The 16,864-nt window shown below is 36.7% G+C and overlaps 1 long non-coding RNA gene across 1 annotated transcript in view; it reads right to left on the reverse strand.

Annotated features, from left to right (window-relative positions):
* The window catches only part of LOC132366304 (uncharacterized), a 59,824-nt gene that overhangs the window by 15,285 nt on the left and 27,675 nt on the right, over positions 1–16,864 (reverse strand). Inside the window, exon 2 of the long non-coding RNA XR_009503414.1 lies at positions 13,165–13,232. This is a non-coding gene — a long non-coding RNA (uncharacterized LOC132366304). The remainder of the gene's footprint in view (positions 1–13,164; positions 13,233–16,864) is intronic.

Here is a 16,864-nt window from a genome sequence, read left to right on the forward strand (position 1 = left end):
TTAATTTCATCTTTAATTTCCAATATGCTCTTACATAGGCAAGCTTCATTCACTCCAAACAATGCTTTTTGTTCCACTTTGTTACCTCACTTTTATATTTTCCTTCTATTAGACAGTTCCTCTTACTGGTCACCAGACGGTTCAGTGAATCTATTAGATCACTTGTCTAGAATAATTTGCACCAAAGAAGCGGCTTCTAAATTAAACACTTGAAATTGTTTCAAGTGTGTGTGTAGAGGAGTGCATTGCAGAGAAAAAATATATATTAGGACAATTAGAAGGGATGGTAACCTTAGAATCTCTTTAACTAGGGTCCCTGGAGGTTAGTTACATTGCTTTAGGTCACTCATCAGCTCAAGCCTTAAACAAAAGTTTCCTACCCCTGCTGGTGCCTCAAGAGAAGAGGTGGTGAGGGATAGATTGGGAGTTTGGGATTGTCATGCACACACTGCTGTATATAAAACAGATAGCCAGCAAGGACCTACAGTGTAGCACAGGGAACTCTACTCAATACTCTGTAATAACCTAAATGGGAAAAGAATTTGAAAAAGAACTGATACTTGTATATGTATAACTGAGTCACTTTGCTGTACACTTGAAACTAACACAACGTTTTTAATCAACTATAGTCCAATATACAATAAAATTTTAAAATAAATAAAATATAAAAAAGTGCTTAGAGGAGCATTGTCCTACAGAGCTGGGCCCAGCCCCCAGCGGAGGGATGTCAGCTGGGTGATGGCCCCCGGAACACGGGAAAACACTGGAAAGGCTCCAACCACAGTTATTCCAGCCACACGCTGGGATGAAGAGCTTCAGGAAGGAGCTCGCCCCTCTTCCTCCAGAACCCCGTCAGCGCCCCCTATTGGCAGAACCTAACAGCGATTCAGGCGGCAAAGGTCAGCTATGGCTTGCAGAAGCCCAGCCCAAGGGTCACAAAGCAAATTGTAGGGGGGTTGGTTTGGAGCTGCAAGACAATACTTACAACCAGCACACTTAAGGAGGCTTTCAACTTCCCAGAGGACGCAGCCGCTGGAGTTCTAAGTACATATCCATTCTACTTTTGTGAAAAATGCCATTGGTAGTTTGATAGGGATTGCATTGAATCTGTAGATTGCTTTGGGTAGTATAGTCACTTTGACAATATTGATTCTTCCAATCCAAGAACATGGTGTATCTCTCCATCTGTTTGTGTCATCTCTGATTTCTTTCATCAACATCTTATAGTTTTCGGAGCACAGTTCTTTGGCCTCCTAAGGTAGGTTTATTCCTAGGTATTTTATTCTTTTTGGTGCAGTGGTAAATGGGATTGCTTCTTTAATTTCTCTTTAGGATCTTTCATTGTTAGTATATAGAAATGCAACAGATTTCTGTATATTAATTTTGTATCCTGCATCTTTACCAGATTCATTGATGGGCTCTAGTACTTTTCTGGTAACATCTTTAAGATTTTCTATGTCATCTGCAGTGACAGTTTTACTTCTTCTTTTCCAATTTGGATTACTTTTATTTCTTTTTCTTCTCTGTTTGCTGAGGCAAGGACTTCCAAAACTATGTTGAATAAAAGTGGCAAGAGTGGACATCCTTGCCTTGTTCCTGATCTTAGAGGAAATGCTTTCAGCTTTTCACTACTGCGTATGATGTTAGCTGTAGGTTTGTCATATATGGCCTTTATTATGTCGAAGTATTTTCCCTCTATGCCCACTTTCTGGAGAGTTTTTATCATAAATGGGTGTGGAGTTTTGTCCAAAGCTTTTTCTACATCTATTGAGATGATCATATGCTTTTTATTCTTCAATTTGCAATTCCTGAAGATCTGAATTTTTTTAAAAGAAATAGAAGAAATTTTAACCTGAGGGGCAATATTCTACATTGCCCCTAATGTAGGGGCATAATCTGCATTTTAGAATTAATTAGTAAACTATAATGCTTAATCTTAAAAAAAAGTAACATATTCATTAAACAAGTCAGGTGGAGCCTGGCTGTGGGTACCCAGGCTAGAGGGTCTGAGATTCACACCGTGAGTCCACAGATGCAGCTACGGGGCTGGGACACATGCAGATTACAGTCAGGGATCCAAAAGTGACTAAAGAGGAATTTCTTTCTACTACCTCTTGGATGATATTAAAGTGACTGTAATAAAAGGTCTTTAGAAACATCCATTCAAGGGCCCTTTGTCTCCATCTAATCCCCTCACAGCTTTCTTTCTCTTCTCTGCTTCCTCCGCATCTAAAAGGAAAAAAATCGCCCTCTGCCCCCAGTCCACTGGCCTTTCTTTCCTCCTCTTTCCCAACGTTGTACTGTTTGGTCATTAATTACAATGAATTAAGTGTTAATTCGCACCTTTTGCTGTAATGCATTGTTATTCTTCATTGTGATGGGCTGACAGCACTAATGGCCCCAGTTCTCACCCCTCCGCTTTCAAGCTCTTTGGCAGGAAACACTGTATCTCCCACCTGCCTTAACACAGGTCTCAGCCATGTGATTTGCTTTGGCCACGGAAATTTGGGGACACAGGACACAAGCAGAGGCTTGAGAAAGCATTTGCCCAACTGGATTTGCTCTCATTCCTGCTTTGACAGCATGAGAGTATGGCCAGGCTGGCCTGCTGGAGGGTGAGAGACGCTTGGTCCTGATATCTCTCTCAGCCTAGCTGGACCTGTGCCCAATTCCACCCAAGACCAGATGAACAGACCCACCAAGCCCAGCCAGACTCTCTGATTATAGATTGGTGGGTAAGTAAATCCTTATTATTATATTAAGTTCCTGAAATTTGAGGTGATTTGATATACATCATGATCATGGCAACAGATAACTGATATGCTTTTTAGCAGGAGCAAAACAGGGCTGGAAATTATAATATTCTCTTTGGTAGGTTGATGAAAAAAGAAATTCTGTGAACTTTTATTCATTAATAATACTTCAGTTAAATTAAAGCACACAGACAAAAACAAGGACAAATGCTAAGTATGAGACAGATGATTAGTGGCCTGTTTACAAGAAAAATAAGATAACTATCTAAGAATTGATTCAGAATAACTCCATTTTTAAAAACTTCAAATATTATAAGTAAGCTTTTCATTACAATTCCATGAAAAGTTTCTAAATCTGACAGAAAATTATTAAGAAGGCTTAATGTACCCAAAGTTTCCTTTTTAAAAGTTAGGTGAAATTTTGAAAATATTTTTTAACTTGTTTATGCTCTTATTCAGAATTTTTCATTACTCTCAAAGACTTTCTCATGCTTATATATCAAAGAGATTGAATGATAAAAGATATAAATCATAACAAAAAACTATGAGACTATATTTTTACCCTGCTCAGTCAGTCTCCAAGAACTTTGGATAACTAAAAAAATAATTACTACGATCTGCCTGAAATCTTTCTTGATCAAATATTTTTTGTAAAAAAATTGGCTTATTCTATGAAAAAAAAAAATGGGTAACCAGAAACTCCCCGTTCTTAATTTAAGGGAATTTGAGTTTTCAGCAGATTATTCAAAATGAATGCCAGGAAGGGAAAGGTGTACAAAAATGTAGACACCCACCAATGTGTTACCTGTCCGGGGCTCTGTATACCTGGCTTCCACAGCGCAAGGTATAAAAAGAAGAAAGAAATGACTAACTCAGGCCACAGTCCATGGAAGGTACAATGACTCTAAGAGTTCTCCCCTTCCTGGAACCACTGCTTTCTTCCTTTGTAGACCCATCCCCATCCTTCTCACCTGCCATCCACGGCCAGACCTACACAGTGTGTTAAACATCAGCTACACTGAACACCTTTGGACCAGAGGAATTTCACTGAAGCAATAAGTACAGAAGCCAACTTGGCATGAGCTGAACGACAAATGATACTGGCTCACAAACAGGGAGAGAGATCAATGGAATAAACAGTGTGTCTAGAACACTGGAAACACTGTTCCAGAACATCTGGAAAAGTAGAGACGATAAAGATTGCATTTCAAATCAGTGAGCAAAGTGTTTAATAAAACCGAGACAACCAGGTAGCTATCTGGGAGAGATTAAAGTCGGACCCATCCTTCAAACCTTACCTCAGGTATAGCAATGATTTTCATGTATGAAAAGAAATAATAAAAGAAGAGAAAACAGGTGAGAATTAAATATATATATAATCTCAAATAGATCTTTCTAACCTTGTTACATAAATTGAACCAAAGCAAAATAATTTTTTTTCATTATGAGAGCATTTGTCAAAAGATAACGACCAAGTAAGAAAAAGCATTATCAACACATATCACAGACAAAAGGTAAATTTCTCTAATACATAAAAGGTTACTAAAAACAAAATGAAGAATAATTATGGTATGCTTCCATTTGTATACAAAAGGGGAATTCGACATAGAAATTTGTTTATATATAGTTGAAATATCTCTGGAAATATAAATGAGAAATTATTGATTATTGGTTGTCCCAGGGCGGGAGTGTGCTGGAGAATGGCCAGGATTCAGAAACAAAAGAGAGATTTTTCACACGGTATGCCATTGAACTTTTAAATTATGAACTCTGGGAAAGTGTTATTTATTCAAAAATACATAAGTAAAAATTGAATTAAACTTTTTCATTTATAAAAAACTGATATCCTCATATTTTCATCAGCGTTGTTGGTGCTTGCCACACACAGAAAACTCCTTAAAATCTCAAAGTTTAACACACACAAGGTTTCTTTCTCACTCAGTAGAGCCTAGTACATGTTGGATGGCCCTCATACGTCTAGTATTCATGACATCTGGAACTAGCGGCCTTCGAGACTGGTCACAACGAAAGACAGGCGTGAGAAGCCCAGAACAGACACACATCATTTCTGCCAACAATCCAGGGGCCAGAGCCAGGCACGTGGCCCTGAGCGAACGCAGGACGGGGGCGTAAGGAAGAGCTTGCACGGGGCCCCTGGCAATCACTGCTGCGCTCTCCACTCCTTAGTCAGTCAGCTTTTAAATAAAGGGCTTCTTAATTATAAAGCCTCATACTTTATGTAACCTCTGTTTTATGTACTTTTGATTCTACCACATTAAAAAGCCTGTTAATAAAAAATGGGCAGAGGATCTGAATAAACATTTTACCACGGAAGACATACAGGCGGCCAACAGGCACATGAAAAGATGCTCAACATCACTCGTCACCAGGGAAACGCAAATCAAAACCACACTGAAATATCACCTCACACCTGTCAGAACGGCTATCATCAAAAAGGCAACACATAACAAGTGTGGAGAAAAGGAAACCCTCCTGCACTGTTGGTGGGAATGTAAATTGGTGCAGCCTCTATGGAGAACAGTATGGAGTTTCCTTAAACAAAATGGTTAAAACTACCATATGACCCAGGTGTTCCACTGCTGGGTATTTATCCGAAGAATATGAAAACACTAATTTGAAAAGATATATGAATGCCTATATTCCTTGCAGCATTATTTACAATAGCAAAGACATGGAAATGACCTTGAATGTCCATCCACAGAGGAATAGATAAAGAAGATGTGGTCCATATATACAATGGAATATTACTCAGCCATTAAGAAAGAATGAAATAATGCCATTTGCAGCAACGTGGATTGGAGATTATCATATTGAGTGAAGTCAGTCAGACAGAGAAAGACAAATACCATATGATATTGCTAATATGTGGAATCTTTAAAAAATGAACAAACAAACAAAACAAAGCTTAGATACAGAGAACAGGTTGGTGGTTATCGGAGGGGAAGAGCATTGGGGTGAGCAAAAATGGTGAAGGGAGTCAACTGTGTGATGATGGATGGTAACTAGACTCCTGGTGGTGAGCATTTTGCAGTATATACACACATCAAATTATGATGCTGTATACCTGAAACTAGTATAATGTTATACACCAATTTTACCTCAATTTAAAAAAAGCATATTCAAAGGCATAAATTCGGAGTTTGGGATTAACATGTACACACTACTATATATAAAATAGATAAACAACAGGCCCTACTGTACAGCACAGGGAACTCTACTCAATATTCTGTAATAACCTATATGGGAAAAGAATCTGAAAAAAAGTGAATATATGTATATGTATAACTGAATCACTTTGCTGTACACCTGAAACTAACAAAACATTGTAAATCAACTCTAATATAAAATAAAAATGAAATTAAAAAAATATTTTAAATAATAATAAAAAAATGAAAAGGCATATTCATACTTCAAATAAAGATACACAGATGAGAACTCTAGGATGTCTTAGAACACCGGGTATTTCCTATCTCAAGTGGAGAAGAATGAACTTAGACCTAGAACAGCAATGTGAGTAAACACACAGTTGGTCAATCTAAATTTGTGTATGCTTTGAAATGTTTGGGTCCAGTCCTCTTCAGCTGTGCCAGGTAACACTAAACAAGAGTGGTCCACACAGACATCCACCAGCAGTGTTTGGAGGCAGATGAGCTCACACTGCCCATTTTGTCAGGATGCTTCAGCTGAGTTTTCACATGCACAGCCAGGGAAGGCTACTAAGCGTATTCCTCCTCCACAAATTATAAAGAAAGTCTCGAAGAGAGGCAATGCAATGTTCTGCTGGCTATTTTTATCCAAGAAGGAACTGTTTGTATTCATCCTGGATTTTCATCTCTCAGTTCTCCTCTGAGCCCATTTTGCCAAAAGGTTCTTTTTCACTTTGCAGCAAGAGAAATGAGGTCTTCTCCTAAAAAGCTGAAAGCCATGGAGTAGATGATTGGATGGCTTCTAAGCGTACTTTAGGTACCATGGGGTGGCGTGTGGCCATGATTCAGCCAACATACTTTAGCTTATCTCATTTCACAAAAATGTTTATCTACCAGAAAGATCCCTGTATCCGAAGCTGAAGAATGCCAGCTGCCCCAAAGAAGACTCAGGGGAGAAGACAGGAACCTTTGGTGACTGGGACCTGGATTGAGGGATTGCTCCCCAGAAGAAGCGAAGAAAAGAATTGGGGAAGAGGTTGGTCCACAATTTAGCAGAGGAGCCAAAGGAGGGGAGGTGTCTCTTAACATGTCATTTTCATGAGGCATGAAAGTGACTGTACGAGCCATGTGTGAACAGGGCATTTTCACCTCTTAAATGTGTGCTGCTTTTATTTACCTGTGTTGAAAACACCACAGGGCCAGAGTGGTTGAACACCAGCAGAATGTTGAGTTATGAGCACACCCTACTGGTTTGGTGTGAGACCACAATAAAGGACAACAGAAGGTCTCAAAGGTTTGCGGGGGTTGTGTGTGTGTGTGTGTGTGTGTGCGTGTTTTAAATTATGGACATGATAAAACATACAGTATTTCATAATTTTCATATGACACTAAAATAATAGTGACATGAATATTAAGTGTATATTAATACAGATTAATATATACAATACATATATTCTACAGGATCTAATCCTTTCTGAAGTTTTTGGATGCCTTGCTACGCCTTCTTTCCCTCTTCTTCTATTTTTAAGCCTCTTTTCACGCCGTCAGCTGGCGTTCAGTGTTAGCAGACTTTGAATGCAGCCCAAGGAGGACTCTTCTGAAGTGACTCAGTTAGACCTGGATCCACAGAGACACCCGCACACGTCACACTGACACACTGCTCTTGACCCACCACCTGTTTTTTGCTCTTTCTCCCTCGGTTTTTGCTTTCATCCAGCAAATTCTTCCAACAGCTGGGTGATGCCAACACATGGAGCCCCCGAGGAGGACATTTTTGCTCCACACCAGAAATGCAACCCTAATTGCTCCGTCGCATTTGGGGTACAATTTCTGCTCCACGGATCTCTCATCATGTTGGCCATATTTGAATTAGAAAATAGCAGTGTTTTCAGCCATGCAAGAGGAACACAAATTTACTTAAATATCAATACGTAGCCATAATTATGTGGTCTGTTCTCCTGTGACTAGAAAATAAATGAATGTGTCACGTGATCCTTTCCAACTGCTCTCTTCCTGAAAGAGAGACATTATCTAAAAACGGATGCGAGGGGCATTGCAGTGGTGAATGAAGAGTTTCAGATTAATTCTTTTGTTTTTCAGCAGTAATAGTGACCAAAGCCACATGGCTCTTTTTACGTCATGATTTTACTACCTCTCAATAGGTATGTATGGGAATTTCACTACAACTGTATTCTCAGTGTCCAGACAATAAGGGATTAGGAATCATTAACTAAATTCCTATTAGTAAATGGGGACAAAGAAAAGCAAATTTATCATTCTACTTTTATGAAGTCCAAACTTTTTGTTTCAGAGATCAGATAACTATATGGATACAATGGTACGAAAGGAATTTCTTTCCAACTTTTTTATCTCTCAGGCATAAGAAATAATTTTGTGACCAAATACTAAACCTCTTCCAATATAATAAAATAAAACTCAACAAAGCTCATGTAACCACAAAATGTAATTAATATTTGGCAGCGTTTGCCTTCCATTTGTTTTTGGCTCAAAACTAACTCTGGAATTCCAACCACATTATTCATTTTACAGTGGCAGCATTCCTGAATTCGAGGCTCACTCTTGTAAAACTTTGACTCATACTATGTTTTTAAAATTGAAATCTGATAGACAATTGTGTAAAAATGGCAAGGTAAAGTCCATGAGCCCAGGCGCTGCGCCTCTCTCTAGAGACCTCTGTGAAATGCAATATGCGTCCTGCTACCAAGTGAACCTAACAAAGCAGAGTTGGAATCATATCATTCAAAAGCCGTTATTGGCTCCCCAGTTACCTACAAAATTAAATTCTTAAGTCTTGTCCTCACATGCAAAGTCCTCTTCCATCAACATCTCCATCTATACTTCTATTATTCTCTTTTGGACATTCCTAAGTTCCAACCTCACTGAATTACTTTTCTTTTCTTTTTTTCTTTTTTCTGATTCATAAAGTTTTTTTTTTCTCTATATACATGTATTTTTTAAATTGAGGTATAGTTGATTTACAATGTTGTGTAAGTTTCAGGTGTACAGCACAGTGTTTCATTTATATATTCTTTTTCATTTATATATTCTTTTTCAGATTCTTTTCCCTTATAGGTTATTACAAACCACTGAATATATTTCCCTGCACTATATAGTCGGTCCTTATTGGTTATCTATTTTATATATAGTAATTTGTACGTGTTAATCCCAAACTCCTAATTTATCCCTCCCACCACATTTCCGCTTTGGTAACCGTAAGTTTTTTTCTATGTCTATGGGTTTATTTCTGTTTTGTAAATAAGTTCATCTGTATCTTTTTTTTTTTTTTTTAGATTTCACATATAAACGATGTCATATGTTTGTCTTTCTCTGTCTGGTGTACTTCACTTAGTATGATAATCTCTAGGCCCATCCATGTTGCTGCAAATGGCATTATTTCATTCTTTCTTATGGCTGAGTAATATTCCATTGTATATATGTACCACATCTTCTTTATTCATTCATCTGTCAGTGGACATTTAGGTTTCTTCCAAGTCTTGGCTATTGTAAATACGGCTGCAATGAACATAGAGGTGCATGTGTCTTTCGAATGATGGTTTTCTCTGGATATATGCCCAGGAGTGGGATTGCTGGGTCATATGGTAATTCCATCTTTACTTTTTTGAGGAACCGCCGTACTGTTCTCCATAGTGGCTGCACAAACTTACATTCCCACCAACAGTGTAGGAGGGTTCCTTTTTCAAATGGACAGCCTAGAAGAAATGGACAAATTCTTAGAAAGGTGAATGATTTTCTCCTTCTTCAAATTCATCTGCTGCTTTCCTCTATGTGACTCTAATGCCATCCACCAACTACCATGGACCAATTCAAATTCCAGTCCAACTACATTTAATGGCAGAGATGAGGACGGCAGTGATGAGTAGCAGCTGGCACTGGTGCAGGCTTATCGTGGGCCAAGCACTGAGTGGAGCCCTTCACACCTGCACTAGGTCCTTCCTTCACACCTGCAGTAGGTCCTTCCTTCACACCTGCAGTAGGTCCTTCCTTCACACCTGCAGTAGGTCCTCCCTTCACACCTGCAGTAGGTCCTCCCTTCCTCTGGACAACTTGGGTGGTAGGCTCTGTTGTTAACGAAAAACTGAGATATTGTTCTAACTTGTCCAAGGTCTCATACCTTATATGCAGAAGAGCTCAGAGGGCAAATACCTTCTTTCTCAGAAGAGTTTTTTGATTTCCCAAACGTTATAAAACGACTTTATCCAGGTATGTCAGGCGGAACTCTTAGGCTGCTTTTGCTAGAAATCGTGGTCACCAGCAGTGTTTAGCCTATGAGCCAGCAGCCATTCATACTCCTGTTCTGGAAGGTCAGGAAGGCCCAGCGTTCTGTCCCCTTAGAGGTCCGGCTACCACCAGGCAGGAAAGCTTCACTTTCACCAGAGCCAGATTCCAGGAGCAAGATTATGTTTACCTTAATTCCAGGAAAGGGCAACCCGAACCCGCTGTGTTACTGGTTGGATACAAAAATTTCTTTTTTTTTTTTTTAATTTAGCTAGACTAGCAGTTCTTAGTATGATCTCTAAGTCTCTTTCAGGGAATCTGCAAGGTCAAAACGATCCTGTAGTAATACTTAGATATTATTTGTCTTTTATCAGTGTTTCAGCATCTACACTGATGGTGCAAAAGCAGTGGCGAGTAAAACTGTCGGAGTCTTTGCACAAGTAAAGACAGAGGTGCCAAACTGTCCTGGGGCGTCTTGTGTTCTCCACTGCCAGTGTATTCACGGGGTGGAGAAATTCCACTGAAAATGACCTTGAGAAAGCAATGAAATTTACTAATTTTATTACACCTAGACCCTTGAAAAAGTGTCTCATTAGTGTTCTGTGTGCAAAATGGAAAATTTCATGCAAAATTTAGAATTTTAGAACTTTGTCTTCTTCACCATATTGGCAGTCTCCCAATACTTTTAAATTTTTCTCATGAGATTGGTGGTTATATTAATGATTCTATGTATGTGTGGGTTTATTAAAATGAAGTGTATTAACATTTGGAAGATCTGGACAAGTTGGTGCACCTATATTTCATAATGGCCAATGTGTGATGTTACAAACTCATGTGTGGATAAGCAGTCCCTTTGATCTTAATGGAACAGAATACAAAATGTTCATGGATATAGTTTCAAGTTTCCCACTGTAACTAATCTTCAATAAACTACCACTTGTTATGTTGTGATATAATATCAAAAAACTCCAAAATTATTTGCAAAGGATACTTAGTTACTTTTTTTCCAGCTACATAAATTAGATGAGGTTTGACGTCAGATTTTCTTCATGTGCTCCAACCAAAACAATGTATCTCAACAAACTGAACATGTGAGAACCAGGCATCTTCTAATAATCCAGACACTAAAGAACTTTTCAAAAAAGTAAAGTAATGCCACTCTTGCCATTTTTCGTTTTCAAGAATAAAGTTATTTTTCATAAATATTTATGTTTAACCCATTATCACTATTTTTAAATTAATAAATAATTCCTTATTTTCTATTTCATAATATATGTTCTTACGGGATTTTCAATCAATTGTAAGAGTGTACATGGATTCTGAGACCAAAAAGATTATACACAATTGAGCTAGGCCCTCATTTTTAAGGATAAAGACCATGAGCTTTGCTGGATTTTTATGCACTATTCTCAAAAGGGTGAACATGTCGGGAAACACCTAAGCTGACACATGTATCTTGAATATCTTATTTTCACCAAGAGAGCCCATTTTAACATTTCCTATGGTAAATAGAGAACATCTAACTCACAAATTAGAACCATTTCTGACATTCACTGTGTGATGGGAAAAGCCTCATGTGATAACCACGACAGAGAATGTATAGTCGTCAGAACTTGGGATTTCTCCTTAGAATATTAGCTGACAACACCTGGAGTTTACATTCCCCATTAGAATTCAAAATTCATCAATTGAGTTTTAACTTAATCCAAATGAGAAACATGTTATACTACGCACCAATGCTGAAGTATCAAAAATAAAATTATAGAAACCACCAACCAGATGCCACCTCTCTTTGAATCTCTTCAGTTCTTTAATGTGCCTCTTCCAGGATACCTAGTTATGTACTCTGCCATTTTTGTATTGAAAGCTCTGTGCATTTATTTTACTTCCTGTTGTTTTCAAAAATCCTGACATGTTACCCATCCAACCACTACAGATAGATATAAGATATGATGACTGGGTAAGCGAGTCCTCAGAAACAGGAGAAATCTAACAAGAATGGTGTTAGGTGGACGCTGCATTTCCAGAAATACACAGGGAGCGACAGGAAATAAATAGTAAAGAAGAGATGGATATTCCAATGGTAAATGAAATGCAGCAATGAGAACCTAGGATCAGACAATATTTGGACACTTAAGAAGTTTTATTTTTAATAACAAACATCCAAAAACATTTAGGAAAGACTTTTTAACCCATCAGAAACTCAGGGTAGGGTTTGAGTCTTGAGGGAGAAATAAAATGGAAAATGACGTTTATAATCTTAGAGAGATTTGACCATTGGTTAGTTATGAATTTAAAGACTCGGGAAAAGGGGAATAAGACAATATTCCAGTTACCCATCCATCAGAATATATAATTATAATAAAAACATAATTTTAGTTTTAGTGAAGAGATGGCTTTAGACAGCCAGGACTATGTGAGTCTAACAGTTTGCAAATAAAGTCACAATGTTATTGAAATAATATACATAGGTAAATTCAGAAACATGGAAGAACAGCTTCAAAGCTATTATTCTTAAATGCATTTGGGAGAAAAAAATTCAACCAAGTACAACTATGGAGGACAAAAAAGGCTGGATTTTAATCCTAGCTTAACCGTATTCTAGAAATATACTCTTAAACAAGATACACAACTTCTCAAAATCTCAGTTTCCTCATTCCTAACATGAAGGATAATATCTTTCTGATAGAGTAGTTATGAGTATTGGATGTTATGTCTATAAAAAGTATAGTACATATGTCAGTTCATTCATTTTAAGAGTAAGAGGTCATTGATTTTGATCACAGCACTGTTTTGAAAAACTAGTTATTATCACAATTTCCAAGAAAAAAAATTTTCATGTGCCATGTCATTCCAAAAAAAAGACATGAAAGAAAACAAAACATAAACATCGCTGAAAGTATATTTTAAATGGAAATGGAAACAGCCAACCATAGTACAAAAATAACATGCTTCTCATTACAAATACGCTCAGGAGTTTTACTTACCTAGCAAGAAAGACCTCAAAGAGATGGGACATGTGTAGCAACCAAAATTCAGAAACATGGGTAGATTTCTGAATGGGAATAGAAATAAAGAAAAAAGTTATTTAGTCTACATAGATGAAGACTGAAGGAGATATAATAAAAATAAAAGAGCATAGTAAAGATAAATGGGTTTTATTTCCTTGGATTTTCTAAGTAAAGAATTTATACAAATCTACTGGTGAATTAAAAGTTAAATATATTCCAGTATCTCCTGTATTTTAGCTTGAAATACAACACAAACCTTTGAATAAATCTTACAAATTAAAGTCATTATAAAAAATTTCACACATAATGCTGCTCTGAAAGTCAAAGAATTTAGACATGTGTTGTGAGGCTACTTATAAAAATGTTAATCCTTTATTGTACCAGAATATCCTGACTAGAGTATTTGATGCTGTCTTAGTTCCTCTTACCTCCCTTGAAAGTGGTGATGCATATGGATGTCAGAAATAAAAAACACCCAAACTCTGATTATGACCACACCATTAACATAATCTGAATTGAAGAAGAGAAATTCTTTGTGGTAAAATGCTCCAAATCAGCTGTCTTCAAAGTTTGGTGTACATACACCTAGGCATATGTAAAGTCTTTTCAAGGAGTAGTTAGGCATGAACTTTCAGATTCTCAACTTCTATGGTTTTTATTTTTAAAATTTTTTTTAAAGTATAGTTGATTTAAAATGATGTGTTAGTTTCAAGTGTACAGCAAAGTGATTCAGTTATACATATATATATATATATATATATATATATATATATATATATACACATTCTTTTTCAGTTTATTTTCCATTATAGTTTTTAATAAGATGTTGAATTTAGTTCCTTGTGCTATACAGGAGGACCTTGTTGTTTATCTATTTTATACGTAGCAGTGTGTATATGTTAATCCCAAATTCTTAATTTATCCCTCCCCCCTTCCCCTTTGGTAGCCATAAGTTTGTTTTCTATGTCTATGAGTCTATTTCTGTTTTGTAAGTAAGTTCATTTGTATCATTTTTTTAGATGCCACATATAAATGATATACAGTATTTGTCATTTTCTGTCTGACTTACTTCATTTAGTATGATAATCTCTAGGTCCATCCATGTTGCTGCAAATGACATTGTTTCATTCTTTTTTATGGGTGAGCAATATTCCATTGTATATATGTATCGCATCTTCTTTATCCATTCATCTGTCCATGGACATTTAGGTTGCTTCCATGTTTTGGCTATTGTAAATGGTGCCGCAATGAACACTGGGGCGTGTTTATCTTTTCAAATTATGGTTTTCTCAGGGTATATGCCCAGTAGTGGGATTGCTGGATCATATGGTAGCTCTATTTTTAGTTTCTTGAGGAACCTCTATACTGTTCTCCATAGTGGCTGTATCAATTTACATTCCCACCAACAGTGTAGGAGGGTTCCCTTTTCTCCACACCCTCTCCAGCATTTATTATTTGTAGACTTTTTGATGATGGCCATCACGGCATGGGGTGATACCTCATTGTAGTTTTGATTTACATTTCTCTAAAAATTAGTGACGTTGAGCATCTTTTCATGTGTCTATTGATCATCTGTGTTTCTTCTTTGAGGATGTATCCATTTAGGTCTTTGGTCCCTGTTTTGATTGGGTTGTTTGTGTTTTTGTTATTGAGGTGTATGGGCTGTTTGTATATTTTGGAAATTAAGCCCTTGTTGGTTGCATTGTTGGCAAATATTTTCTCCCAGTCCTTAGGCAGTCTTTTCATTTTCTTTAGGGTTTCCTTTGCTGAGCAAAAACTTATAAGTTTGACTAGGTCTCATTTGTTTATTTTTGCTTTTATTTGTATTGTCTTGGAAAACTGACCTAAGAAAACATTGTTCTGATTTACGTCAGAGAATGTTTTGCCTTTGTTCTCTTCTAGGAGTTTTATGGTGTCATGTCTTATATTTAAGTCTTTAAGCCATTTTGAATTTATGTTTGTGTATGCTGTGAGGGTGTGTTCTGACTTCATCAATTTACATGAGGCTGCCCAGCTTTCCCAACACCGCTTGATGAAGATAATGCCTTTTCTCCATTGTATATTCTCACCTCCTTTGTCAAAGATTAATTGACCATAAGTGCAAATTCCATGTTCTTAAACTCCCAAGTATACACTGTCTCAAACTGATCTCCCTGAGAATACACTTTAGATTGAGGTTCAAGACCTCCTTTCCAATCACCCTCTCAAGATATCCTATGCCCATCTCAAAGTTATTACAGTCCACGATTCTGGGGTATAAAACTTTCAGGGAAGCCAAACAGGGCTATAAAAATATTAATGTTGGTGCTGACAGATGATTGATAGCAAATCTTTTCGTAAGTCAGGTAGTTTACAATTCTTTGTTTTGAACAAAATGGAAGAAAGATGTAACTAGTAGCAATATATTATCAAGATTATTTTTAACAATCTGCGTGATTTGGAATGATAACAAGGAAGGACTTCAAATAATTATGCCAAATTCTAATAACAAAGCTTCTATTTCTACCTGTTTATCTATGTGACAAGTTTCTGAACATGTACATCTAAGCAAACAAGAAAGAATATGATTAGGATTGTGTTTGAACACTAAATGTAGCAACAACTCAATTTTAATACATAAATTAATTTTTTAATTCCATCCTTTCAGAGGTCTATTAAAAGAGATGTGACAATAAAGTTCTTACTGTTATATTTAATTATTATTTTTCAGCATTTTAGTATATATGTTGTTTTTATCAATGGTATATAATTATATGTTTAAAGAAAACTCAATTTAGAAAAAAATTTTTGTCTGAGATTTGCAACCCCAGGAAGTTTTAAAATATTAGATTTCAATTATACATATGTATGTGCAACTTTTCTTGTTTTGTTCTGTTTTTTTAACTTTTTATTTTATATTGGAGTATAGCCGATTAACAATGTTGTGATAGTTTCAGGTGCACAGCAAAGTGACTCAGCCATACATGTACATGTATCCATTCTCCCACAGACTCCCCTCCCATCCAGGCTGCCACATAACATTGAGCAGAGTTCCCTGTGCTACGTGTATGTTTTCTTGTTGAATAGAAGTATGAAAGGATGATCAGTAGAAGGCATTCAAACAAAAGTGTATTTCATATATTTCTTAAAACATGACGGTACATATCAAGTTACCATAGGGTTTAAAATCAGTAAGATATATTTCAAAAGATGAAGTAATTGTTTTAACTTAGTTGTGATCATTTACAATATGCTGTGAGACTTTTTAATTGCAATGTTTATATTTATGTTAAAACCTTTAAAATGGTCAGCTAAATATCTGAAGTTGTCCATAGTTTTACAAAATTCCTTTAGGAGTAAAAGAATAAAAGTTTGAAGTCCAGGGCTCTAGTCTAAATCAGAGACCCAAAAGATGCTTGATTGAGAGAGTGCTGTGTCTAAAACCTCACAGTGGTCCCTACAAACAATAAGAAAGAGCGGTGAGTCTTTTGGACAGGTCCTGTTATTTTTTCTTTCAGTTCAGTGACCATGTCTGTCGCTGTTAACTCACCACACAAGATTTATGATTTTGAATGATTCATCGACAGTGACCATAATTTGTTTTTAAAGACTTTCTCTTTGAAATGTACCTTGATCTTGATATATCACTCCAGGTTGATCTCTACAGAAAAAAACTGACACCAAAAGCTGCAATGCT

The sequence above is a fragment of the Balaenoptera ricei genome, chromosome 5, assembly GCF_028023285.1.
Source record: "Balaenoptera ricei isolate mBalRic1 chromosome 5, mBalRic1.hap2, whole genome shotgun sequence".
Taxonomy (NCBI): domain Eukaryota; kingdom Metazoa; phylum Chordata; class Mammalia; order Artiodactyla; family Balaenopteridae; genus Balaenoptera; species Balaenoptera ricei.